At 43.9% G+C, this 27,739-nt stretch overlaps 1 long non-coding RNA gene and 1 other non-coding gene across 3 annotated transcripts in view; one reads left to right on the forward strand and one right to left on the reverse strand.

Annotated features, from left to right (window-relative positions):
* LOC149122033 (uncharacterized) overlaps positions 1 to 27,739 on the reverse strand; it is a 93,107-nt gene that overhangs the window by 46,020 nt on the left and 19,348 nt on the right. The window contains exons 3-4 of one of the 2 annotated variants that reach the window (XR_016220991.1): positions 1,207 to 1,352; positions 90 to 1,007 (exon numbers count right to left, since the gene is read on the reverse strand). The exons of the other annotated variant lie outside the window; for it this stretch is intronic. This is a non-coding gene — a long non-coding RNA (uncharacterized LOC149122033). Of the gene's footprint in view, positions 1 to 89; positions 1,008 to 1,206; positions 1,353 to 27,739 lie in introns of those variants that run through there. 2 annotated transcript variants of the gene reach the window in all.
* LOC127484282 (small nucleolar RNA SNORA51) lies at positions 14,214 to 14,345 on the forward strand. Its single transcript, XR_007911163.1, has one exon. It is a non-coding gene; the product is annotated as a small nucleolar RNA SNORA51 (small nucleolar RNA).

A 27,739-nucleotide genomic window follows, 5' to 3' on the forward strand; every position in this document is an offset into this window, starting at 1 on the left:
ATAAGTACTGTATGATTTCATTCAAATATGGAATCCAAGCAAGCTGAGAACACGTTGGCTGCGAGAGAGTAGGGAGGGAAACAGCTGGGCTGAGTGGTGAAAGGTTATTCACCAGGGACTAAGAGTTAAATAGAAACAAGAATGTCTGGTGTTCGGTGGCACGGAAGGGTGACTTAGGTAACAGCGATATCTTGTATATTTTTCTTTAAAAAAGGCTGCTTATCCTGGTTGAATACTACATGATGTATACGTGTATAAACACACCACATTGTACCCCACAAATATGTACATCTTTTAGGTACACATTTTTGTGTGTCACTTAAAATTTTTAGTTAATAAAAGGAAGGGGAATTCTCTTATTACCATTTCATCTCACTTCCTGGACTGTTGACTTAGCAGTGAGGATCTGACCTGGGTCCATGGTTTCTCGGAGAATAAAAGCCTCAGAGAATGATGGAAAACAGCGATGGGAGAGGCCAGATGAGTGTGGAGTCTCCGCTGTCAGGCTCTGCTCCTTACCTCCAGTTCTCTTCCTGACAGCGATTCTATCTTCTAGCATCTTCTAGGATTCTAAGTTGTTACATTCCCGTTTGATTATTCTCATAGGCAACTAAACCCAATCCAAACTCGACGGAAAACTCCTTGAGGATATATGTTAGTAATCGAATATTTTCTCATAGGCACCTGGTGTATGGTCCTAGAGAGGCCAAGCTGTGAAGGTGAAGTACTATGAGGGGATGTGAGAGAACCAGTGGCTTTAACTCAAGGGCGTTAGCAAAGGAAAAATCAGATGGGCATCTGTGAAACATCCTCAGAGTGATTAAAAGCACACTTTAAGAGTAAAATGAAGCAATGAGAAACTGAGGAAAATATAAAGAATTTTCATGTGACGCTGCTTTTTTTTCTACCATGAATGAGTGTTACACCATCAAAAGCATTTAAGCTTCAAAAAGTCCTTAGAGGCGAAGGCATCCTCTGGAAGCAATCCTTCTTCTAGGAATCTTTATCTGAAGTAAGACAATGACAAAGAAAATAAATTTCTTCTGGGCTTCTGGATTTAAACGTTGGTCTTCTTTAGCTTTGTGAAGTTTTTTTATTATTACACATATTGTCATATACATTCCAATGTTTGGGGGTTTTTAGATTTTATTTGAGAGGCAGAATTACAGAGAAAGGGAGACACAGAGAGAAACGTCTTCTACCCACTGGTTCACTCCCCAAATGGCTTCCACGGCCACAGCTGGGCTGATCTGAAGCCAGGAGCTAGGAGCCTCCCCTAGATCTCCTATGCAGGTGCAGGGGCCCAAGCACCTGGGCCATCTTCCACTGCCTTCCCAGGCCATAGCAGAGAGCTGTATCGGAAGAGGAGCAGATGGGACATGAACCAGTGCCTATATGGGATGCCGGCACTGCAGGCAGAGGCTTAGCCCACTAGGCCACAGCCCCGGCCCCCATTCCAGTGGTTTTTGTAACTTCAAGACCACCCCTAGGAGCATCTCACAAGTGTCTCGGTGACACTCCTGGTGAGTCTTCATTTTACTCGTTTATCTAACCTCCGGCTTTCTCACTTGAGTGTGACCCGTTCATTGCATCAGCAGTCTTCCCTTTGGTATGCTCAGAATTTAGTTTGGCTTCAGGTATATCATAAGCGCTCAGAATAAATGAGTGAACGCAAGGAGACCTCATCTGAGAATTCGAGAACCTGTTGTGGTTTTTGCCGTTTCCTTAAGGAGGGAGAAGAAGCCAATGCAAAGGCAAGGAGAACACGGCGCGCAGTGAAGAGCTGGACTTCTCCAGAGCCCTGACATAGCGGCACGCAGGGCCTCGGAGCACAGCCGATGGTATGTCAGGGCCCGTGTTCACAGATCACCTTGCAGTCTCAGGTCACGAGGTGAGAGCTGCCAGCAGTCCCGGCACTACACCACAGCACCAGCTCTCAGCCCTCCTGTAAGTGAGGAGGCTGGAGATGGACTAGCCTAAGGTTATCGTGCCAAGCTACAGTTGCCCTGTCCCTGTCTTCCTGCCAAACTGACTCAGACTTCAAGCAAGTAGTTTCACAAGCCTGGGAGGAACGGATATTTATAAAGACAAGTTACGTCGCGGTCATGTTCACAAAGCATCACCATCAACCTGACGTGCAGGCCAAGCAGAGCTGTCTCCCTGCAAAGAGGCAGACGCACTGAAGGTGGGATCTAGGCAGAGGGCGCCGTGGCTGAAAGAGGACGAGGGTGGTGTGGCCAGCTGGACCACAGGGCAGCCCGTAACCTTTCTTCTCTTCACTGTGGGCCAGCACTTGACAAAGATCATGTGACTCACAACTAATGGGACTGTCCTGGGTTCGGGCTCTGCTACATACAGGGTTTGTGTCCTTGAACATGTCCTTTGCTATCTCTAGGCCTTGGTTTCCTCATGTGGGAAAAATCAACCCACGGAGGTGTTTTCACGATTATAGTGAGGTAATGGATGCGAGGATCCTGTGCAAAATGTAAAATAGATTGCTCTTTTTCCTACTGGGAGATGCCTCAAGGCTGTTCAGTACATTGTGTTCAACCCTCAAGTAAAGAATCGTTCAAGAGAAATACAACCAAATCAGAAAAGATCGCTCGTGTCAACATGCAGTATTAAAACAAATGTTGCTAACACTTAGCATCCTTGTTTATTCATCCACAAGTTGAATATTATTGAACATATCACTACCATTGACAATAATCCAGTGTGTGCCATTCACTTATTCAGTAAACATTTATCAAGTGCTTAAGTGAAAGGCATTTGGTTATCCCTGATGAGTGAACTAGTAAATAATAAGAGAATCCATATTCAAAATTAGAGTGTTCGAGTAACTCAAGGTTGTTTGGGACAAGGTTCAGATGAGTAATATCTAGAATCACAGAATATCAATCCTGGATACCTCCACGATACTTCCCTCCATTCAACTATCACCCAGTGCATGAATCCTACAGATAATACAGTCAGATGTAAGAACTCACCTTGTAGTGGGGCTGGGGCCGACATCCTCTTTCAGTTAGGTGTAACTGCTACAAAGTTCTTTATGTTTTCCAATTTGTTTCCCTCCCAACCATTCAGAATAAACCAGCTCCTTCTTCCACTGAGCACCGCATGGATTTTCAAATTTTTTTAAGAAAGTTTTCTTGCAAAGGTAAAGGAGAGAGAGAAGCGAGAGAGAGAAGCGAGAGAGAAGAAAAAGTTTTCCATTGGCTGGTTAAGTCCCCAGCTGGCCACAGCCGAAGCCCAGAACTCCTGCCACATGGGTGGCAGAGCCCAAGCACTTGGACTGTCTTCTCCTGCTTTCCCTGGTGCATTGATAGCAGGGAGCTGGGTCAGAAGTGGAGCAGCTGGGGTTTGAACTGGCATGCACATGAGATGGGCATGGGGTGCCACTGCAAGTATCAGCCTACATGACTGCACCCCAAGATCCTGTCACATGGATTTTTAAAGACAGCCCTCGTGGGACCAGCAACATAGCTCAATAGGATAAGCCGCCACTTGCAATGGCAGCATCCCATATCAGAGCACTAGTTCAAGTCCCACTGTCCTGCTTCCCATTCAGCTCCCAGCTAACGGACCTGGGAAAACAGTGGAAGGTGACCCAAGTGCTTGGGTCGCTGCCAGCCATATAGGAGACACAGAGTTCCTGGTTCCTGAATTTGGCCTGGCTCAGACCTGGCTGCTGCAGCCATTTAGGGAGATGGAAGACCTCTCCCTGCTTTTCATATAAATAAAATAAATCTTAAATACTAGAGGCCATCATGCCTGCCCCTGCAGGCTCCTCTCTTCAGGAGATACAGCCCCAGACCTTGGGTCCCTTCCCCTCGCCATCCAGCTTCTTCTCTTAGGACTTGCTGCACTTTTTTCTGTGTCACACTCGGCCCTGCTTCAGTGCTCTAGGGGTAGGTAGTACCACCGGGCAGAACAGCAGAGGCCTCGCGCCACACGTGCTTCAAGTTCTCACTGCATTAAAACATACAACACTGCAGATGCCCACCTCACTGCAGGCACATGTACAATATTGCAGATGCCCACCTCACTGTATGCACACGTACAATACTGCAGATGCCCAACTCATGGCATGCCCATGTCCAATACTGGAATAGGCCATTCAACCTGGATTTTCTGTACCTACAGTATACCTCGTTTTATTTGTAGCTACACTCCCTCCTTGACTACTTGTGAAGCTTGCCTTTTAGAAGTCAGCTCATGGCTGGCGCCATGGCTCACTTGGCTAATCCTCTGCCTGCAGAGCTGGCACCCCGGGTTCTAGTCCTGGTTGCTCCTCTTCCAGTCCATCTCTCTGCTGTAGCCCAGGAGGGCAGTGGAGGATGGCCCAAGTGCTTGGGTCCTTGCACCTGCATAGGAGACCAGGAAGAGGCTCCTGGCTCCTGGCTTCGGATTGGCGCAGCTACTGCTGTAGCAGCCATTAGGGAAGCGAACCAATGGAAGTAAGACCTTTCTCTGTCTCTCTCTCGCTGTCTATAACTCTGTCAAATAAGAAAAAAAATGCTCACAACTTCATATTTGTATTTGCTACGTCCCAGTTTTCAAATGGTAGTGTAAGTTCCCACCTCTAATACCACAAGTTGTTTCTAACATAGTCCAATCCCTTATAGGGTCATGGGGTAAGTCATTCCAAGATCACCTACAGCTTATGGCCTATGTGTTACCTTTGTTACTCTCTTCCAACAGTTCTCTTTATGGTGTTACTATCATCCAACTTTGGAGATTCTTGCCTGTGCTCTCTATCAAGATTTGAAACACTTCTTCCCTCCGGGAGTCAAACCATTAAAATTATTGTGTTACTTCAACGTGTTTGTGGAAGGTTCATTATTTGGGTCTAAGATTTTTCAAAAAGCCATACTTACGAGAGGTCTTCAAGAAATACATGAATAAACGCCTAGAATGAAAGATGTCTTGATTTCAAAATGTTTTATACAAAAATACTTATCTTTTAATTCCATGTTCCACAAACTTTGCGCAGTCAGAGACAGATTCAAACCTCCATTGTATTATTGTTGATAAAACTCGATTTAAGGATGTGGTGTGGCCTTGTGGGGTGGCTGTGAGCTGAGCCACCCTTGGCAAGCAGAGCAGAACCCAGCATGGCTACTGCACAGGTCACCGGGTGGGCAGCTCCCAGAGAGCACCTGGAGGGCCAGGGCTGGGTGAGCTCAGGCCGGTGTCAGGAGACCACAAGAGAATGGTGGCCCTCGCTTCTCCTTGCCCACAGAGACAGCTCCGAGTCCAGTTACCCTGGTCAGCCACAGCAGCAAGCTGGCTCGTCTGGGTACAGTCCCTCTTTCATGCCCTATGTCGATGCCCCTTTGGGTGGATGGCAAAGGGCAGGGCATACAGACTGGGCCCCACGCACTCCCTTCCCTGGCACTTCTTTTCCTCTCCCGATTCTTCCTGCACTGCAGAGGCCATGTTACTCTAGGTGGGACCCCTGGCCGCGGAGGGAGGGCTCTGTGGTTCGTTTTCTGTGAAGCCCACACTCCCACAGGTCCAATGCCTCGGGTGTGAGCAGAGAGGGGCACACAGGCTGCAGCTGGTGATGTGTTGCTGGTGCCATGCCCTGAGTGCAGCCCCGCTGCTTGCTTGGGAGAGGCCTTTCGGAGAACTACTCAGACCCCCTGTTTGTCTCTCCATTTACTTTTTTTCCTTAGACTCTTAAAGAACCTGCTCCCCATCGCCACTGCCTGTTGGGATTGTCTAAACTCCTCATTCGCAGCTACAAACACTTATGTCTTGTGCCAGTGACTGGCAAGCTTTCGTCATCTCCTATTCCAACCCCAAAGGAATAGAGTGGCGGACATCTGTCATCGTCCTCCCACGAGAGCCTCCAGTCGCCACCCCTCCTGCCACGGCTGATTGGCAGCTCTGCCGACAAGCAGGCTCCTGCCTCTGTTGGTTGCTCTGGTGAGGTTGTGTGTGGGCAGCAGAGGCAGAGGCTTCAGCCCAGGCGCCAAGACACTGGCCCCGGTTGTTGGGGAAAATCTGAATGATACGAACCAGCTGGAATAGTCTCTCAGATACCAAAATCCTTGTATGCTCAAGTTCCTCGTACAACAGAGTGTAGTGTTGGCATACAACGTTTCCCGAATTTAAATTATCTCTAGCTAATACCTAGGTATATCTAGCACTGTGTACATGCTACGTAAATAGTTGTTATAATGACTGCTTTAGGGAATGGTAACAGGAAAAAAAAATCTCTAGATGTTCAGTACACTTTTCCAAATATTTTTGATCCAAGGTTGGTAGAATTCATAGAAGCAGAACAATCAGGAGGGCTGACTGGGGCCAGTGCTGTGGCAGAGCAGGTTAAAGCCCCAGTCTGCAGCTCTGGCATCCCATATGGGTGCCAGTTCAAGTCCTGCTGCTCCACTTCCAATCCAGCTTCCTGCTGATGTGCCTGGGAAAGCAGTGGTAGATGGCCCAAGCGTTTAGGCCCCTCCCACCCACATGGCAGACCCAGATGAAGCTCCTGGCTTCAGATTGGCTCAGCTTTGGCTGTTGCAGCTATTTGGGGAGTGAACCAACAGATGGAAGACCTAACTGTCTGTAACTCTCACTATAACTCACACACACACACACACAAAAAACCTTTAAAAATTGATTGCATTTTAAAAACATTGTCAAAGTTATTTTACCACTCCCTTTTTGAAACTAATAAAACCTCTATTCAAAGTAATTTCCTATCTTTCATTTTAATTGGGCCTTAAAACAATGCCATGAGATAGCAACTGTTGTCCTATACTCCTATTTTACACATAGGGGCAGAGGCACAGAGTGGTAATGTCATAAGCCCACGGTTTAGAAGTGGGGGCAGCACTGGGCTTAGCATGTGTGACTCCACAGCCAGGGCACCTGCTCCCGCATCTTCCTGCACAGAGCTCCCAGGACAGCCCAGCCACCACCTTGCTCTGCTCTGGCTGGCCGGATGTTGTCCCTGAAGAAGCCAGGCAACTCAGCCTGTTGAGTACACAGCTGTAGGCTTCTTGAGAAGGGACTGAGAAATGTGAAGCATTATTGGAGGGTGACACACACACACACACACACACACACAATATCAACAGAGCCCAAGTTTATGCCTACTGTACACTGATGGCGATGAAATATTTGAGTGACGGTTTAACTCAAGAAACCCATTGTGGAATTTTTCAATAGCTTAGGCAGACTAAAGCAAAGATCTTCTAATCTTTACTCTGTCTTAGCACAGGCCAGCAAAGGAACCATATTACCTCCTGCTAAAGTCACTAGGAACAATTTAGATGGAGCAGATGCAGCATCTCTTTAGCTACCCATTTTTCCAAATGTTGCTAATGAATATTGTGATTTTCAGACCTGTAACCCATGCAGAGCTTACAAGGCTATGAAGGTGTAGCTTTAATTGAGACCTGTATTTTTGTTATTAATCCTTTATGAAAATGAAAGCATTAGTTAAAAAAAGAAAAAGCAAAACAGTAGACAACTAAAACCTTCCACCCAGAAAACCTCTGTTGTTTGGGGTAACTCATATGCCAAATTATTCCACTTTGATGGAAAGAGCAAAGAAATGCAAAGACAGGAATTCATGTGTGTAGACGGCCTGAGTGCAGCCACCCAGCTCTCAAAGCAGCACTTTTCCAAAGGGCAGAGATAGCCCGGTGCCAGGCCTCTTTTGTTTGTTTAATTTCCCCGAGATGCTTCCTTCTCTAAGGAGACTGCTCAAGTTCTCTCTCCCACATTGGTTTCAAACCTGGTTACCCTCGCATGCATTTCTAAATGACAAGGCAGCTGAGTTTAAACCTTGACATGTGGAGAGAAAACCCAAACTGACAGCTGGAGGAGGCAGAAAGAGGAAGATGCTGCCCACCCCTCCCTCATCCCAAATGTCACCCGCAACCCCCTTGCCCAGGCTGCACAGGCGATCTTGATGAAGAAATGAGCAGACACTTGAAAGTTTCTGACAGGTGTCATGGGCGCAGCCCTCGCGTGGCCACGGGGGATGGAGCTTGACATGACAGTGGCAGAGCCATCGAGGCTGGCTCTAGGACATGCAGAGTTTGGTGTGTGTCAGTTCCAATCCTCATCACGCCCTAACTCCAGAATGGTATCTACAAATGGACAGAGCCAGCGGGAAGTGTCCAGAAAGCTGCAAACATCCATTCCTGACGGAGGGACATCGCCAACCCGCAACAATGTAGCGCTGCCCAGCCAAGCTGGATGGCTTCCAGCTGGGGAGGGTCGAGGGGCTGTGTAGGGCTGGGCAAACTGGTTTGTTGCTCTTTCTTTGTTCTCTGCACTACCCTCCAAGTCAAGGCTTCAAGCTGCCAGTTCTTTCCCACATTTCTGTGTGTAATTTGTGTGCTGCCAGCATTTTCTCCAACCAATAATTTCTGATGATTCTTCTTCTTTTACTATAATGATCTCTGCTGCAGATCCTCCAGGATCTAAATATTTGGCAAATCTGCTCTTTCTGACCCGGCTAGAGAGTGATTTATAACGGGAGAGGAGAGCTAACTTCTTGGGAACGCTGTGCAAATAGTTTCATAAATATCGCTCTGTTGCATTATTTTGAAATATTACTTCTTTTAACAGTCTGCCAAAGTCAAATATTTCTACTAAATAAAGATCTATGGAGAGGGCACTCACCCAGCCAAAGTAACAGGTGGGAAACCGAGCTCACCTACAGGGGAGAGCCCAGCTTGATTAGCTCCAGCCCACAAGTGATGGCTAACTGGCATTAAGGCATGATGGATGGCAGCAGATGCGTGTACAATCTATAATTCAGCCTTCAGTCTACTAACTGTGGGTGGGGTGAGGAGGGTATATGTTTACTTAATAATTCTTAGCACAATACATTTGCTGATAGTTAACTATTCTCAAGTAACATAAGGACTTGTTAAGTACATTCATTAAGGAAAAAAGATCCATCAAAATATAATTTGATAAAAAAGTCAGAGGTACGTATGGGTTCGGAGTCACGGTTCCACTGGATACTCCTCAGAGGACCGGGCAGGGTGATAGATGAGCTGCAGCGTTGACCTCCCATGCCAGCTGTCATGGGGTTGATGCCAAAGTGGTATCAGAATTCTGGTGTCACAATGACCCAAGCTGAGCCTGAAATTCGAGGATGGCAGGGGCCCAGAGTAGGCATTGTTATTATAACCTGTGCTGTGGGATTTTGAGATGGGATTACGCCACGAGTGTTGTTCCATCTTAGCTTCTGCCACTTTCTGCTCTGGTTTTGTGCTTGGGGACAGAGGTGGCCCTTACACAGACCCCTGAGTCTTTTCAGTGACTTGCGTGAAGGCAGTAATGGTGGCAGCTTGTGTCCAGACCCACAGGTTCCCCACGCACACTTCACTCTGGGAACCTCAACCCTTTTTTTTTGTGACTCTAGCTCACGTGTTTACAGCACTGGCTTCGATACGTATTTCTCTTGCCAGCCCCCTGCTGCCTCTCTAAACGGATGCTGTCCCCTGACCCTGGGGCAGCCTGAGCTTGTCCCCATCCGTTCTGCTCCCTGTTCCGTTCCTGGTCCTGCCATTCTCCCAGCATCTCTGCCTCTAAATCTCAGCCTGACTCTGAGAGCTCCCCTTTCTCTGTCCCCCACCATCAAGCAGTCATCCAGCCTTACTCGTAACTAAAACCTCCTCCACCCGTCCTTCATTTTGACTTTTGAAATCATGTCTTTTAGTTATTTAAAATTACACATGCTGATTGTGAACTTTTCTAACAACATGGCAAGGCATGAAGGACAAAGACACACCCAGAAAACTGAAGACAATTTTCAAACTCGCACCGCCCGTATGTTATTCACAACAGTGTAAGTTCTGCTTCTACAGTCATCTGTATGAACATGTGGGATCATCTTACATAAACATGATTACACTGTTTTTTTCTTTAACAAAACCATTAAATAAAATTCCAAAGAATTAACATCAGCTGTTTCTTTATCCCAAGCAAGCAATGTAATTGCCTCAATTATCGAAGTTTGAAAAGACATGAACTTCCAACTTCAAAATGTCATTTAGGTCTTGGGCGTCTTAAAATGAGAAGGGATTCCAGTCAGTAGTGATTGAATTCACAGAAACAGAGCAAGGGGGGAGCCCTTCCCCCTTACTGAGCAGAACCCTCCCCCTTACTGAGCAGAACCCTCCCCCTTAGAACGTTACCAGGAGCTATGACCTCTGCATTCTGTAATCACTACGTCCAGAGTCGCATCATCTTACGTCCTGATTCAATGTGTTGCTCACTACCAGTCACCCCTCTGGAACTTCCTGAGCGCTTTGCCTGGATTCTTCCTCCTGAGAGACATTTCATCTTGGAGTACTTCTCTCAAGGAGGAACTTCAGGGAGGCAGAGCGAGATGGTGCCAGAGGAACACACTACAGCAACTGTCTTAGGAAGACACCAACTGGAACACCCATTCATGAACTCAACAAGAGCTAAGGAAGCCATGCCTGGTGTTAGCCTAACAATAAGTACTGAAGAAGGCACAGAGGAAGCGCTGACTGCATCACTCTGCCTCTCCCCCTGGCTCTAGCTCCCGCCTCCCCTCCTACTTAGGGCAGGCCTGCTGTGGTGAAACCTAGAGCAGAATAGAGTCTCGGAGCTACTGCCAACAAGTAGAATGTGTAGACTGTTTTTGGATCCTCCATATCCAAATGGTAAAGGGGCCTCCATCACCCCTCCCCAAACCTCTGGCAGACAACAGACCAAGACTCCTGCTGCGGGGAATGAGGCAGCAAAGGACGCTTAGGATTTGACCTTGAAGCTCACTGCTTGGCCTAGTACCATGATATCCAAGGGTATCTATCCTCCTAGCAGTGTTCACAGAGCTTCTAGATTTCTCTGGAATCAGGCAAAGACCTAGACCCAGGACTTGTTTCAGTCGAACACCACCAGCCTCCTTTATACTTGGCATTTGCCCCTGAGTCTGTTCAGGGATCAGTGACTCTGAAACCCAGGTACAACTCAGCTTAGGGTCAGTTTGGGTGGCCAAGGAACTGCCTCTACAACACTCCACCAAACTCAGGCAGACAGCAAAGACTAAGACTTCAAACTATAGTGAAGTAGACTGGGAAAGTGAATTGAGGGCTTTCACCTTTCAGTTCAGTGCCACTCCCACCATAGTGAGACCCAGCATCAGATAGAGCCCACAGACCCCCAGCCCCAGTGGGGTGAGAACTGATGGAGGCTCTATACCTGCCCTTGAATCAAGTGGGGACCACGCCCAGGTAGGATGGACTCAGTGTTGCCAACATCACCTATGGCATTGCATGGAGCTCTGTGTATCTGTAGAACAGTGCAGGATCCTGTGGCTCTGAGAATCAGATGTAGACCAATTTACTGTCAGCCTGGATAGCCAAGGAGCTACCTCAACAACCCCTCCCCAAAATGTGGACAGACACCAAGTAGAAACAGTACATCAATAGGGAATAGGGAATAGGGAATAGGGAACCCAAGTGAACACAGGACTGCTTCTTAGAACGTAACACCAATCTATTAAAACCCAATAATGGAAGGATGCTAATGGTCCCCATTCCTTGCCACTGTCTGCAGACAGGACCTCTCCCTATTTACTGGTCTCAAGTGGAAGCCCATGCCCCAGTAAAATGGCCTTGTATCACAGACAGTATTGCAGGTCACCTCAGCAATGCCTCAGCCCATAGCAACATGAGCCATGGCACTAACAGGTTGGCAGATGTGAGCTCTGGCTAAGATCTAGCACTGGGAACACAGGACTGCTTATTCCATTGCCACCCCAACATCAAGCAACATGGAGAGGATCATCATCTAGTTGTGGAAGAAAAGGTAGATGGGTGACATGACAGGACATGGAAACCCAGGGCTGACTCCATGGGGTCCCATACACATTCCACCGGGCTTGGGGACACCAAGAACATGACAAAACACCAGAAATGACCCTTCCACCATGGGCACCCAAGCAACCCCTCTGAAACTTCAGGCCAGTACTCTCATGACCCCATGACAAGAGAGATGGTGCACCCACAACCCCAGCGTGACTCTGCCATCTACCACCATGACCCAAGTAGTACTGCAAAAAAAGAGAGGAGCACCCCATGCCTCTGCTGCTGCCACCTGCCACCACTTTTTTTTTTTTTTTTTGACAGGCAGAGTTAGATAGTGAGAGAGACAGAGAAAGGTCTTCCTTCTATTGGTTCACCCCCTAAATGGCCGCTATGGCTGGCACGCTGCGCCGATCTGAAGCCAGGAGCCAGGTGCTTCCTCCTGGTCTCCCATGGGGTGCAGGGCCCAAGGACTTGGATCATCCTCCACTGCCTTCCTGGGCCACAGCAGAGAGCTGGCCTGGAAGAGGAGCGACCGGGACAGAATCTGGCGCCCCAACTGGGACTAGAACCCGGTGTGCCGGCACTGCAGGTGGAGGATTAGCCAAGTGAGCCATGGTGCCGGCCACCATTGTTTTTTTTTTTTTAAAACAAACAAACAAACAAACAAACAAACTTCTAGGCCGTTTCCGCAGCTCTCTTGGCTAATCCTCTGCCTGTGGTGCAGGCACCCAGGGTTTTAGTCCTGGTCAGGGTGCCGGATTCTGTCCCGGTTGCTCCTCTTCCAGCCCAGCTCTCTGCTGTGGCCCGGGAAGGCAGTGGAGGATGGCCCAGGTGCTTGGGCCCTGCACCCAAATGGGAGACCAGGAGAAGCACCTGGCTCCTGGCTTCAGATCAGCACAGCTCCGGCCATAGCGGCCACTGGAGGGTGAACCAATGGAAGGAAGACCTTTCTCTGTCTCTGTCTCCCTAACTCTGCCTATTTAAAAAAAAAAAAAAAACCTTTCAACCAAAAATATTATAATGACCAAAGCTATCCTTCAAAAATTAAGAAAAAATAAACACTTTCTAAGACAAGCTAAAACCCAGGGAACACATATCAGACTTGTCTTACAAGGGGCACTTGTGAGTTGTTCAGACAGAAGCAAAGAAGGATAACTATTGCATGAAAACAGATGAACATATAAAACTCAATGAAAGAGCAGAAACAAAGAAATACAAAGCAGCCAGACTATATAAATATAGATGACAAAAAAGCAAAGATTAACCACAAAAGAGGAAGGGAGGCACAAAGAATATTCAAAATAATTACAAATTTTTAAAAAGATGTATCATTCTTTATCAAGTTTTAATTTCAAGTATTTAAATTTCAAGTCATTCCTTATCAATAATAACCTTGAATGTGAATATAACAAATTCTCAATTAGAATATCAAAAACTAGGGGTGGACACTGCACAGGGTTGGGTTAAGCCACAGCCAGGGATGCCCACATTCTTTATCAGAGCACCAGTTTGAGGTCGGCTACTCTGCTTCTAATGGGTACGCTGTGGGTGGCAGATGATGGCTGAAGTGCTTGTGCCCCTGACATTCACATGGGAGACCCACATTTTATTCCAGGCTTTGATCTGGCCTAGCCCTGGCTGTGGTGGGCATTTAGGGAGTGAACCAGTGGATGAATGGAATGTATCTCCTACCCCCTTCTCTCTTGCTCTTTCAAATAGAGGAAAATAACCTTAAAAAAAAAAAAAACAGGTAAAGACTAGCTGAGTGGATAATAAAAAACCAGACCCCAGGACATGCTGCTTACATCACCATTAATTTCACTCCATTGGTAAAGACCCACACAGGCTACAAGTGAGAAAATAGAAAAAAGATATTCCATGCAAAAGAAAGCAAGATTAAAAATGTAGGAGAAACAATATTTAAATCAGACAAAATAGAGTTCAAGACTAATTCTGTAAAAAGAGACAAAGAAAGTTACTATATAGTGACTAAAGGGTCAGTTCCACAAAAATACGTAACAATTGTCGATGTATATGTACCTAATGGTAAAGCAACCAATTTCATTATCAGATCAAAGCAAGAAGTAATCTCCAATACAGAAATGATGGAAGATGGAACATTCCACTACCATCAATGGGTGGGTCACTAGAAGAAACCCCCAATAAACAGCCATCAAGGTTACATTGTGTCAAAGGTCACTTGTACGTTTACAGACAGTTTTATCTAACAGTTGCAACATATACATTATTTGCATTACCACACAGAAATTCTCTAGAATAGACCATATATTACACCACCAAAAAAATCAACAAATTAAAAATCTAGAAATCACATCATATACCTTTTCTGATCACAGTAGAATAAACCTAGAAGTCAACTACCAAAAAACTTCAGGAATTGGCTTCCTGGTGCTTACCACAGGCTGTGTTCTTACACCAATCACACAGAAAGAGGAGGTAGAGTAGGCCTTCCTTGTATAAACCTCACCTCAGGCCTTGTGCCTGGTCTGCATTGTGAATGGGGGCACATGGAGAAAAAACTTTAAGAACTATAGAAATACCTGAAGACTGAATAATATACTACTAAATAAATAATGAGTCATTCAAGAAATAGGAAATGAAATTTAAAAATTCATTTAAAATAATGAAAATTGAAATACAAAATACAAATCTTATGGGATGCAGAAAAAAGCACAAAGTGGTGAATTTATAGCAGTGGGTACCTACATCAAAAAGTTTGTGAGGGGCTGGCACCATGGCGCAGTAGATTAATCCTCTGCCTGAAGTGCTGGCATCCTATATGGGCGCTGGTTCTAGTCCTGCCTGCTCCTCTTCCAATCTAGCTCTCTGCCATGGTCTGGGAAAGCAGCAGAGGGTGGCCAAGTGCTTAGGCCCCTGCACCTGTGTGGGAAACTGGGAGGAAGCACCTGGCTCCTGGCAGGCACAGCTCCAGCGGTTGCAGCCATCTGGGGAGTGAACCTTTCTGTCTCTCCCTCTCACTGTCTGTAACTACCTCTCAAACAAATAAATAAATTCTTTTAAAAAGTCTGTGAGATATCAAATAAACCTCCCAGCAATGTATTTCAATGACCTACAAAAATTGGAGGAACAAACCAAAATAAATAGAATGAAAGAACAGAGGTCAGATGAGAATACATGAAACAGAAAACAAAATACAAGATATAAGATCAATGAATGGTTATTCAAAAAGATAAACAAGATTGATAAAACTTTAGTGAGACTAAGAGAAACACAAAACTCAAAAATTGGCGGGGACTGGTGCGATGGTGTAGCAGGTAAAGCCGCCACCTGCAGTGCCAGCATCCCATATGGATACTGGTTCAAGTTCCAGCTGCTCCTCTTCAGATCCACCTCTCTGCTGTGCCCTGGGAAAGCAGTAGAAGATGGCCCAAGTCCTTGGGATCTTGCACCCACCACGTGGGAGACCCACAGGAAGCTCTAGGCTTCTCGGTTCACATCAGCCCAGCTCCGTCCATTGAGGCCATCTGGGGAGTGAACCATCAGATGGAAGATCTCTCTCTCTCTGCCTCTTCCCCTCTGCATCTTGGCATTTCACATAAATAAATCATTTTAAAAATTGGCAATGAAAAAGTATGTATTATAACAAACCGGAGAAACACAAAGATCAGACTTTCATGATGAACTGTATGCTGTCAAATTGGAAAACCTTTCAGAAATATATGAATTTCTGGACACACAACTCTCCAAATCAAACCATGAAGACATAGACAATCTAACCAGACAAAAATGAGTAATAATGTTCTATCTGTAATAAAACATCTTCCAACAAAGAAAAGTCCAGGTCCAGATGGCTTCACCACTGAGTTCCATCAACATTTAAGGAAGAACTAATACCAGTTCTTCTCTAAGGATTCCAAAATACTCTGAGTATTTTGTATTGGAATACTTTGTATTGGAATACTTTGTATTGGAATATTTTGTATTGGAATACTTCCAAACTAATTCTGTCAGACCAGAATTATACACATTTCAAAACCACACAAGAACAACAACGAACACTACAGACCAATATCCCCTGTGAACATAGATTCAATAAAAATCCTAGCAAATAAGATCAAATTGCATACCAAAAAGATCATTCATCCTGACCAAGTAAGATTTATCCCGGGATTACAGATATGGTCCAACATATTGCAGTCAATAAAACATAATATATCACATCAGGAGATTTAGGATGAACATCAGATGACCACCTCAGTAGATACAGAAAAAGCATTTGATACAATTCAACATCCATTCTTGATAAAAAAAAAAAAAAAAAAAAACCTTTAAGAACTTGGGTATGGCAGGAACATAACAAAAGTTTACATATGACAAATCCATAGCAGACATAATATTGAATGAGAAAAAGAAACATTTTCTCTTAAGATCTGGAAATGACAACAATGTCTCATAATTCTTATTCAATATTGTACTAGATTTGTTTTTGTTTTTAGACAGGCAGAGTGGACAGAGAGAGAGAGAGAGAGAGAAAGGTCTTCCTTTTCTGTTGGTTCACCCCCCAAATGGCCGCTGTGCCTGGCGCGCTGCAGCCAGCGCATGGCACTGATCTGAAGCCAGGAGCCAGGTGCTTCTCCTGGTCTCCCATGTGGGTGCAGGGCCCAAGCACTTGGGCCATCTTCTACTGCCTTCCCGGGCCACAGCAGAGAGCTGGACTGGAAGAGGAGCAACCGGGACAGAATCCGGTGCCCCGACCGGGACTAGAACCCGGTGTGCTGGTGCTGCAGGTGGAGGATTAGCCTAGTGAGCTGCAGTGCCGGCTGTATTAGATGTTTTAACCTGAGAAATTAAGCAAGAAATAGAATATATAGAAACAGGAAAGAAAGAAATCAAATTATTTCTTGTTCTGCAGATGACATAAGTCTGTATGTACGAAAACCTAGACTTTATCAAAAGTCTGTTAGAACTGAAGAGCAAATTTAGTGGCATGGCCGAAAATACAGAAATGCAAAATCAGTAGCATTTTTACACTAATAACGAACTCACTGAGAAAGAAATTATAGAATGGGGCCATTGCTGTAGTGTAGCTGGTAAAGCCACTGCTTGCAGTGCCAGCATCCCATATGGACGCTGGTTCAAGACCCAGCTGCTCCACTTCCAATCCAGCTCTCTGCTACGGCCTGGGAAAGCAGTAGAAGATGGCCCAAGTCCTTGGGCCCCTGCACCCACGTGGGAGACCTGGAAGAAGTTCCCGGCCCATGGCTTCGGATCAGTGCAGCTCCAGCCATTGTGGCCAGTTGGGGCGTGGACCAGAGGATGGAAGACCTCTCTCTCTCTCCCTCTCGTGTGTGTGTGTGTGTGTGTGTGTGTGTGTATAACTCTGACTTTCGAATAAATATATAAATCTTTAAAAAAAAAAGAAATTATAGGAGCAATTCTATTCACAAGAGCTACAGGAAAAAAAAAACCTGGAATAAATTTAACCAAGGATATCAAACAACTCTACAGTGAAAACTATCAAACGTTGCTAAAAGCAATTAAAAAAGACACAAAGAGTAGAAGACCTCCCATGTTCATGGATTGGAAGAATTACAACTACTAAAATACACATGCTACCAGAGCGACTTACAGATTCAATGGAATCTCCATTAAAAGATCCATAACATTCTTTTTAGAACTAGAGAAAAATCAGAAAAACACATAAAGGAAGAAAAGCCTCCAAATAGACAAAGCAATCTTGAACAAAAAGAACCAAGCCGGAGGGCTCTTCTTACTCTAGAGTGGTGTTCTTCATGTGGCTGGATTTCATCATTGGTAGTTTTATCCCCCATCCCCAGTGGGACTAATAGGAGCTGAAAATCTCAAGTTCAGTCACATTGGAAAATGTCTGCAATGTTTCTCCTCTTCTAGGGCAACAGCTTGGCTCACTGCTATGTTTGAAGTCTCCTATTTTCCCATAGTACCTAAATAATGTGCATTATTATTGAATATATATCATCACAATGGTTATTTGGTAATTGTGCATTATAGTCTTGAGTCTTAAAGTGCTTTTAAGAATTTGACCAGAATTCAACATTTTGTGTTATAGTACTAGCTCATCTGTACTTTCGTTACAAGTTTGCACTTGCCTCTTATTTTTATACGTCACCTTAAGTATGTCTCATAAAGCCCAGCATTGTGCTTTGTTTTTAATTTTTCTCCCAGCATTTTTGTACATTATTAAAATTTTATACAGTCAACTAAGTTGAAAGATTTTATAGTGAACATCCATGGATTTTGCTTTTAACTCCAACCTGAAATTCTTCATTTCTTAAGGAAAAGATTTAGTGAATTTAAAAATACTGATGTATGTTTTCATGTAATTAATCTTATTCTGTGGTATACTGTGGGGAGCAGCCCGGACTAGACTAAGTTACTGGAATTAAGACTTATTCTATGCATCTGCTCTCCCACAATATGGCGCTGGGAGAGAAGTAAACAGCTTCCGCACAGCTGCCTCCAGTTCAACTAATAAACTGTAGGACTTGCTCCTGATTGGAGGAGAGCAGCGTACTCGGCGTGTGGGCAGCCGAGTTAGGATTGGCGGAGGAGGACTATAAAGGAGGAGAGAGACGGCATGCACCAGGAACATCTATGGGGAACATCTAAGGGAACCCGTGCAGCCCCCGAGAGAACCGGCCGGCGGTGTGCCGCTCCCCTGCGGAAGTGGGGAATGTGGCTAGGGGGAACTGCCCTTCCACAGAGGTGGAAGGGATAGTAGCCAACCCGGGAAGAACCAGCAGCAAACCCGGGGAGGGCCGAGCAGACGAAAGAACAGCGCAGGGTCCTGTGTTGCTCCTCCATGAAGAGGGGGAGCGACAGTATACTTTTTGTAATTACTTAATATTTCAACATGTGCTGTTTATTTTGTGATTCCCTTAAGTCATGTACTTCTTCCAAAGGATACTCATATCCAAAGATACTCAAATATATATATATACATATATTTATATATGTAAAATTATATTCTATACCTTTAACCATGTCTTTCTGTAAATTGTTAGTTTCTGTGTGGTAGACTTTTTGTGACAGCACAGTCTGGCTATAACACAAAGCTACTTACCTAGATTAGGTGTTGCTGTGAAGGTATTGAGTAGATATGATTAACATCTACAATCAATTGACTTTATGTTAAGGAGACTACTCTTGATAACTTGGGTGGATCTTACCCAATCAGTTTAAAGCAGGAAACCAGAGGTTTTCCTGAGAAAGAAGAAATTCCACCTGTGGATGACAGTATCAGCACCTGTCCACGAGTTTTCTCTCTATCCTACAGATTTTGACCCTGTTAGTCCCACAATCACATAAGACATTTCTCTGAAATTAATCAACTGATATGCAATCTGCCTTAACTTATCAGGTAAACATTATTTCTCAACTATCATACCTTGCAAGTAGTTCACATGGAAATTTTTGTTCACTGGTCAGGAACCATGACCACTACTTAAGAGACATAGAAAAAAAAAAAAAAAAACTAAAGCAGACCACTCATAATAGATCAATTGATGTGCACTCCATATATAAGCTCTCAATACCCACACCTTGATGGACCCCTCCCTTGGGGATTCCTCCTGGAAAGCAGGAGTCTGTTAATAAAATCTACTTTCACTTGCTTTGCTCACCACTCTTTATTGTCCACATCATACCTCTTCATCACCATGAGACAAAGAACTGACTCTAAGCTACTGTATCAATGCCAATGCCACTATGAAACTCATACAAAAAGGTACATGTCTTTGGTTCCATTTTAGAGGTCTTTGCTCTGGCTTTCTTCATACCGTGTATATCATAGATTGAATATGTTCCCATCAAATTCATATGATAGCATTTGTGGTGAAGTCAATGAGAAGTTTTGACATTTTGATGACATCAGAATGATATTCTCATGATATGTTTAGGGCCTTATAAGACAATAAAGAGTGGGGCTGCTGAAGATAAACTGCCACCTGCAGTGCCAGCTTCCCATATGGGCCCTGGTTCAAGCCTTGGCTGCTGTACTTCTGATCCAGCTTCCTGCAGATCCCTTTGACTCCTGATACCCATGTGGAAGACCTGGATAAAGCTCCTGGCTCTGGCTTTAGAGTGGCCCAGCCCTGGCCATTGCAGCTATTTTGGGAGTGAACCAGCAAATAGATGATCGCTTGGCTTGCTCTCTCTACCTCTCCCTCCCTCCAACTTGGCCTTTCATATAAATAATTACATCTTTAAAATAAAAGACAGGGAATGGTGGTCAGAGTTCAATCACTCTTTCTACCATATGAGGATATAGTGAGAAGGCAGCCATCTGCAAGACAGGAACCAAATCTGCAGAGCACCTTGATGTTGGATTTCACAACCTCCAGAGCTGTTAGAAACAAATGGATGCTGTTTATGCTACCCAGCCTATGGTAGTTTGTTGTAACAGCCTGAGCTGAGACAGTGCCCCCTCCCCACATGGCAAATACTCTGCAAGCCAAGATGAACTATGTACTGAAAGGCTGAATAGAAGTATTCCCATATAAACCTTATCGTAATGACCAAACACCATAGTGTTGTCAGCCCAAAGCACTCTGAACTTACCCCCAGGGCTTTAAAGTAGCAAATGTAAAGATACATTACCTTCAAAAGGAATAATAGAAGCCTTGTGTTTCCAGACAAATAATGGCATCCCACAGACAACAGAGTGACATGTCTAAAGTTCTGAAAGAAAACAGCTGCCACCATAAAATTCTATACCCAGCACAAATATCCTTGAAAAGTAAACACAAAAGTTCAATTTCCAGACAGACTGAAAGAAAACATGGACTAAATAAATACTAATGAGCATCCTGGGGGGCGGATGTTCAGCACAGTCGCTTAAGACTCCATATGAGATGCCAGCATCCCATATTGCAGTGCCTAGTTCAACTCCTATTGCTTCCATTTTCCATCCAGTTTCCTACTAATGTGCACACTTGGGGGAAGTAGATGATGGCTCAAGCACTTGGGTCCCAACACCCACTTGGGTTGCATTTTATAATGTTTAGGGCAGTCCCTAAAAGAGCAGAATAAAACTTTGTAACAAGAAACCACGAAATATTTTATTTAATTAACGTTTTATTAATTTTATAAAATTATTTTATAATTGATAATTTCATTAATTTAATATTTTATTAACAGGAAATCACAAAAATGTTTTATTAAAAAGGGAGAAATAGGAGCAAGAATAGATGGTAAATGAGTAGCAAGATGGTAGTTATTGAACGCAATATATTGGTAGCAATGTAAGATACCTGAATGTCAACTAAAAGACAAGATATTAGACTGGATAAAAACCAAAAATTATGCTTACAAGAGATAACTTAAGAAACTTAGAGAGGTTGAAAATTAAAATGCTCAAAAAATATGGAAACACTTTAAGAAAATTGATGTAATATTACATGAAAAATGAAGCATTACTACAGATAGTTTCATGATGACAAACGAAAGTTTCATTCTCTGGGAATGTAGAAAAATTATGAACATAAAAATTATTTCAAAATACCTAAAGCCATAATTGGCTGGACTACAAGGAGAAATAAATGAATTCTTATGAAAAATGGAAGAATATAATCTTAGTAATTTATATAATAAGATGAAAAATTAATGAGAATACAGAGTTCATTAACAACATAATTAACAAACATGAATCTAATAAAGGGCCCTACATGAAACAATGACAGTCACATTGTTTTCCAGTAGACATCGAACATTTCCCTAAATTTCTGACATGCTAGAGCTTCAGGCTCATCTCACTTTAGGGTTCTCATCCTTGGCACTACTGACACTTGGTGTTAAATTGTTCGCTGTTGTCAATCTGTCCTGTGCATTATTTGATGTTTAGCTGCATTCTTGGCCATTATTCATCAGATGCCAGTATCAGCTCCCCTCTTGTAGTTATGACAACAAATGTCTCCAAATATTGCCAAATGTTCTCAGGGGGGTGAGGAATCTATGATTTACAGCATATTCTTTTAAAGTGGTTTAATGAATAACAAAAGTTTACTAAGAACTCCCCACAGTGTGCAATGAAGTAATACAATTATACATGACCCACAAGACAAAGAAACAATCACAATGAAGATTACAAAATATTTAACTTGAATTATTGGGAAATAAAGGCTACCAAAACTGATGCAGTGCAGCCTGAGATGTTCTTGGAAGAACACACACAGCAGCCAACGCATATATAAAACAGAAGAAAGAGTAAAAGTCAAGTACATGAGGGTTAGGACTTTTGGCTATGGCCAACTGATTAATAAATTTGTCTCTCAAAAGTGACTATAAAGTTGAATAAAACAAAATTGAATCAGACCATCACTCTGGAATTCTATCAAAGCCACACAACAATCTGTGATAAACTGCTGAGCTGAGGTCAAAGACAATGGACTCTGGAGTATTCAGACCTGGGTCCAGGACTGCGCCCATTGCTCTAACTCCAACAGCTAATGTGGGCATTCAACCAGAGTGCAGCAGGCCGGAGGGACCCACATCTGACAAAGTTAAGAGGACACATTCTTAGAGGAGCAGTAGGTAATGCCCATGTTCAATGGGACTGACTTCTAAGACAAGGGCAAAAGCCAATGTCTCCATTCTTATAGCCCAAGATTCTGATCATCACTGGAGCAAGCATATTCTTGGATGGTTCCTGTGACTGCACACCTGACATAGGACTAAAGAGGCCAGAGGACAGTAACACATAGGGCAAACTGAAAATATCCTGGATTGTTAATGCCCTGTTTTTAGAATATACAAATAGCTACTGTGACTTAAAAATAATTGCAATTAAAATGTAGATAAATATATGAGTAGTTATTTCACAGGGCATGCATAGAAATGGTTAATAAGCAGACAAACAGACACTTAACTATTAGAGAAGTAGAAATTAAAATCAGAGTATCAGTCCATACACCAGAATGGTTATAGTGGAAAAAATAAAAAGGAAATTTCAAATATTGATAAAGATATGGAAAGGGACTGGCATTGTGGTGTAATGGGTTAATACCCATTATGTAGTGGGTGATACCAGCATCCTGTATGGGCACTGGTTTGAGTCCTTGCTGCTCCACTACTAATCCAGCTATTTGCTAGTGAGACTAGGAAAGCAGTGCAAGATGGCCCAAGTCCTTGGGCCCCTGTTCCCATGTGGGAGACCTGGATGAAGTTCCTGGCCTTTGGCTTCAGCCAGGCCAACCCTGGCCATTGTGACTATATGGGGAGTCAACCAGAAGATGGAAGGTCTATTTCTCCCTTTCTCCAACTTTGTCTTTGAAATAAACATAAATCTTTTAAAAAAAAAAAAGAATATGGAGGAAAGGACAATACTGTGCATTGATGAATCTAAAACAGTGTAGAAACCTTGTAAAACTGGCCATTTCTTTAAAAAACAAATTTAAGTTTACTGTATGACCCAGTGTTTCTTTTTTTAAAAAAGTTTTCTTTTGAATTGAGAGGCAGAGATAGAGATGGACAGCTTCCATTCACTTGTTCCTTTGCCCAATGGCTGCAAAAGCTAAAGCTAGACAAGGGTGAAGCCAGGAACTCGGAACTCAGCCGAGGTCTCCCACACGGATCCAGGGACCCAACAACTTAAGCCATCACTTGTTGCCTCCCAGTGTGCACACTGACAGGAAGCTGGAATCAGAAGCAGGGCAGGACTCTAAGCAGTATCTCAGTATAGCTTGTGTCCCCTTAATTGCTGTCCCAAATGCTCACCCTGACTTGATATTTCTAACCCAATAACCTACCCAGCAGAAATGAAAACAAACACATGTCAACCAAGACCCATACATCACTTTTCAAGCTACACCTGTCATTCATTTGTATTTATGTATTTTCTCACCCCACCCTTCCTCCCTTCCTCAGAGCCCTCTCGGAAGATCAAGAAACAGGAAATATTTACAAATATCAACAACGAATAAGGGGATGAGAAATTCAGATCCCTTAAACGTTAGGATGAGGCTACCATGAACATTTTAGTTCACAAACTTGAAAACCTAGATGAATTACTTTTTTGAAAATAGAAACTAATCAAAAAATCTTCATTTTTAAAACTGACACAGAAGAAATAGAAAATATGATTATTCTTCTGAGAGAAAAACTGAAAATTTAACTAAAACCTTTTCCAAAGAAATCTACAAGTTCAGATGCCACACTGGAGGATTCTCCCAAACATGCACAAGCAACATCAATCTTACACAAAGTTTTGAGAGAAGAGAAAATGTGGGTACGGCCTCCATCTAATTTTATGTGGCTAGCATAATCAACACAAAACCAGAATAAGAACATTATGCAGGCCGGCGCCGCGGCTCACTAGGCTAATCCTCTGCCTTGTGGCGCCGGCACACCGGGTTCTAGTCCTGGTCGGGGCGCCGGATTCTGTCCCGGTTGCCCCTCTTCCAGGCCAGCTCTCTGCTGTGGCCAGGGAGTGCAGTGGAGGATGGCCCAAGTGCTTGGGCCCTGCACCCCATGGGAGACCAGGATAAGTACCTGGCTCCTGGCTCCTGCCATTGGATCAGCATGGTGCACCAGCCGCGGCAGCCATTGGAGGGTGAACCAACGGCAAAGGAAGACCTTTCTGTCTCTCTCACTGTCCACTCTGCCTATAAAAAAAAAAAGAGAACATTATGGAAAAGAAAAATTACAGATCGAATTCCCTCATAAGTTTTATGACAATTGTAAACAAATACCAACGAAGAAATCTAAAGATTTTAAAACAATCTATACAACTTATTTGGGTATATGCAAGGAATGAAAATTTTGATCCACATTCAAAAATCAATTCAGTAAGTGAAAGGGAAATTCTTTAACAAGTAAGAAATCTTTAACAGAATTTTACAGCTAACACCAAACTTTGAGATCAAATGTTGAAATCCTTCCACTGAGTTCAGGAACAAGACACAGATGGCAACTATCACTACCCTATTTAGCCTTGTAGGAAAAGTTGTAGCCAATTCAGTAACAATGGTAAATGAAACAGCTAGTATAAGAGATTTGGAAACTAAGAAAAAAAAAAACTGTATTACTTGCTGATGACATGATTATTTCATAGAAAATGTTTTGAAATCTATAAAAATAGTAAGTAAATTTAGAAAGAATCTAAGAAACAAGTTTGATATAAAAATTGATTGTATTACAAAGTACCAGAAACAAACACTTAGTGAAAATTTTGAAATGCCATTTATAACAGCATGATAAAACACCAATTCTGGGGAATAATACTGATGAGTGATATACAAATTCTCTATATTGTAAAGTACCAAGAAACACTTAGAGAACTTAAGTTTAAATAAAAGGAGTGAAATAATGTAGTCATGTATTGAAAGATGTATTTGTGTAAAAATATTGGTTCTCTCCAAATTTATCTATAGATTTCTAAGAAAGACGCAGCATGTACATGCAGGGTCCATTTCCAGGTTACATAGATCAAGCACACTATTATATTGCACTCACTGAGTAGCTACAGGGATGCATGAAGAGCAAGGCAAATCAACGTGAGTGAACACAGGGACTACCCTTTCCCTCCCATGCTTTTTCAAAATGTATTTGTTCACTGAAATAGATAAAAGCTACAACTGCCCCATGTGATGTTCAATGTACGTGGATGTAGCATCTGAGACAATTCTAAGACGAAGTGGTAGGGCACATGTTCTAGCTTCCACATGACATAGTCAGATACTGAATTCTAAGTAGATGGCTAAATATTAAGACTGTTTTATAATCCCTGGAATAAACAACCAAAAAAATGTGATGAAGAAATCCCACAGCAGATAACTTAATATCAAACACCAAAAAATGTTCAAATAACCCACAAAGAGATAGCAAAGAGGTAATAGGAATAAAAAGGATAAAATAGATTTCAACATGTCAATTTCACCAAATATTAATGGGTTAAATGTGCCATTTAGAAGGTAATCAGAACTGATAAAAACATGTTACAAGTGTAAGAAGCCACAATGGTTAATTTTAGCTATCAGCCTGCCCCAGAATCCTGGAGAAGCATTATTCTAGGTGTGCCCAGGAGCACATTTCCAGAAAACGTTAGCATGTGCGTCTGAGTGGCTGAGGTCTCTGTGGGAGGGCCCATCGTTGGCTACCAAGGCTGGCAAGAATCAATGGAGAAGCTGGGCTGGGGGCCTGCCTCTCTGCTTCCCTCCCTCCCTCCCTCTGCACTGAGATACACTTCACTTCAGAATCCCAGGCTTGCTTGGTTTTGGACTCCAGGAGTTACCCAAGCAGCCGCTTTGCTGACAGTCAGGCTTTCTGCCTCCAGCTGAGAGGCAACACCCCTGGTGTCTGTCTGTGAATTCTCTGAATTTGGGTTCCGCCCCGTGACCAGCGTCCCAGGGTCTCTAGCCTGCGGACCACCTGTCATATGAATCCTCAGTTCTACAATCCTTAGAGAGCTTTTTCTCCTAATAAGTTCATCCTCATTTATCTATATACATATCCCATCAGTTTTCTCTAGAAAATTGACCAATACCTTGGGGCTGGCTCTGTGGCGTAGTAGTGCCAGCATCCCATATGGGCACTGGTTTGAGTCCCGGCTGCTCCACCTTTTTCTTTTTTTTTTTTTCTTTTCTTTTCTTTTTTTTTTTTTTTTTTTTTTTTTTGACAGGCAGAGTGGACAGTGAGAGAGAGAAAAAGGTCTTCCTTTGCCGTTGGTTCACCCTCCAATGGCCGCCACGGCTGGCGCTCTGCGGCCGGCGCACCGCGCTGATCCGATGGCAGGAGCCAGGTACTTCTCCTGGTCTCCCATGGGGTGCAGGGCCCAAGCACTTGGGCCATCCTCCACTGCACTCCCTGGCCACAGCAGAGAGCTGGCCTCGAAGAGGGGCAACCGGGACAGAATCCGGCGCCCCGACCGGGACTAGAACCCGGTGTGCCGGTTCCGCAAGGTGGAGGATTAGCCTAGTGAGCCACGGCGCCGGCCCGGCTGCTCCACTTCTAATCCAGCTCTCCGATAAGGCCTGGAAAAGCAGTGGAAGATGGCCTAAGTCCTTGGGACCCTGCACACGTGTGGGGGATATGGAGGATGCTCCAGGTCCTGGCTTCAGATCAGCGCAGCTCCGGCCATTGCTGCCAATTGGGGAGTGAACCATTGGATGGAAGATCTCTCCTCTCTCTCCTCTCCTCTCCTCAACTCTGCCTTTCAAATAAAATAAATAAATCTTAAGAAAAAGAAGGGGCCGGCGCTGTGGCACAGTGGGTTAACACCCTGGCCTGAAGCGCCAGCATCCCATATGAGTGCCGGTTCTAGTCCTGGCTGCTCCACTTCCAATCTAGCTCTCTGCTATGGCCTGGGAAAGCAGAAGATGGCCCAAGTCCTTGGGTCCCTGTACCCGCATGGGAGACCTGGAGGCTCCTGGCTCCTGGCTTTGGAAGGGCACAGCTCTGGCTGTTGCAGCCATCTGGGGAGTAAACCACGGATGGAAGACCTCTTGCTCTCTCTGCCTCTCCTCTCTCTGTGTAACTCTGACTTTCAAGTAAATAAATAAATCTTTAAAAAAAAAAAGAAAATTGACCAAAACCAAAATTTTAGAAAATCGCTCCAAGTATGATAGAAATGGGTTCATGGGTTTTCAGCAAAAAGAAATGCATCTTGAAAATAAAACAAACAAACAAAAACCCTGAAGTGTTGATGTTAATATCAGTAGGATTAGAGGAAAAAAGAAATTGCCAAGGATTATGATAGACAGTACACAATGATAACTTATCGATTTACAAGGAAGACAATGACTCCCAATAGGTATATAGCTAACTACAGAGGTTTAGGAGCAACAGAGGTTTAGAGGTTTAGAGGTTTAGGTTAGTATGGACTGCATTGTTTCCTTCCCCAAAACGCACTGAATGAGCCCGCCTCAACAGAAATGAGATCTTCAGAAGGAGAGGAGAGCAGACAGAAATGG

This window comes from Oryctolagus cuniculus, chromosome 15, assembly GCF_051225735.1.
Source record: "Oryctolagus cuniculus isolate XC-2025 breed Fujian yellow rabbit chromosome 15, ASM5122573v1, whole genome shotgun sequence".
In the NCBI taxonomy this organism is placed as follows: domain Eukaryota; kingdom Metazoa; phylum Chordata; class Mammalia; order Lagomorpha; family Leporidae; genus Oryctolagus; species Oryctolagus cuniculus.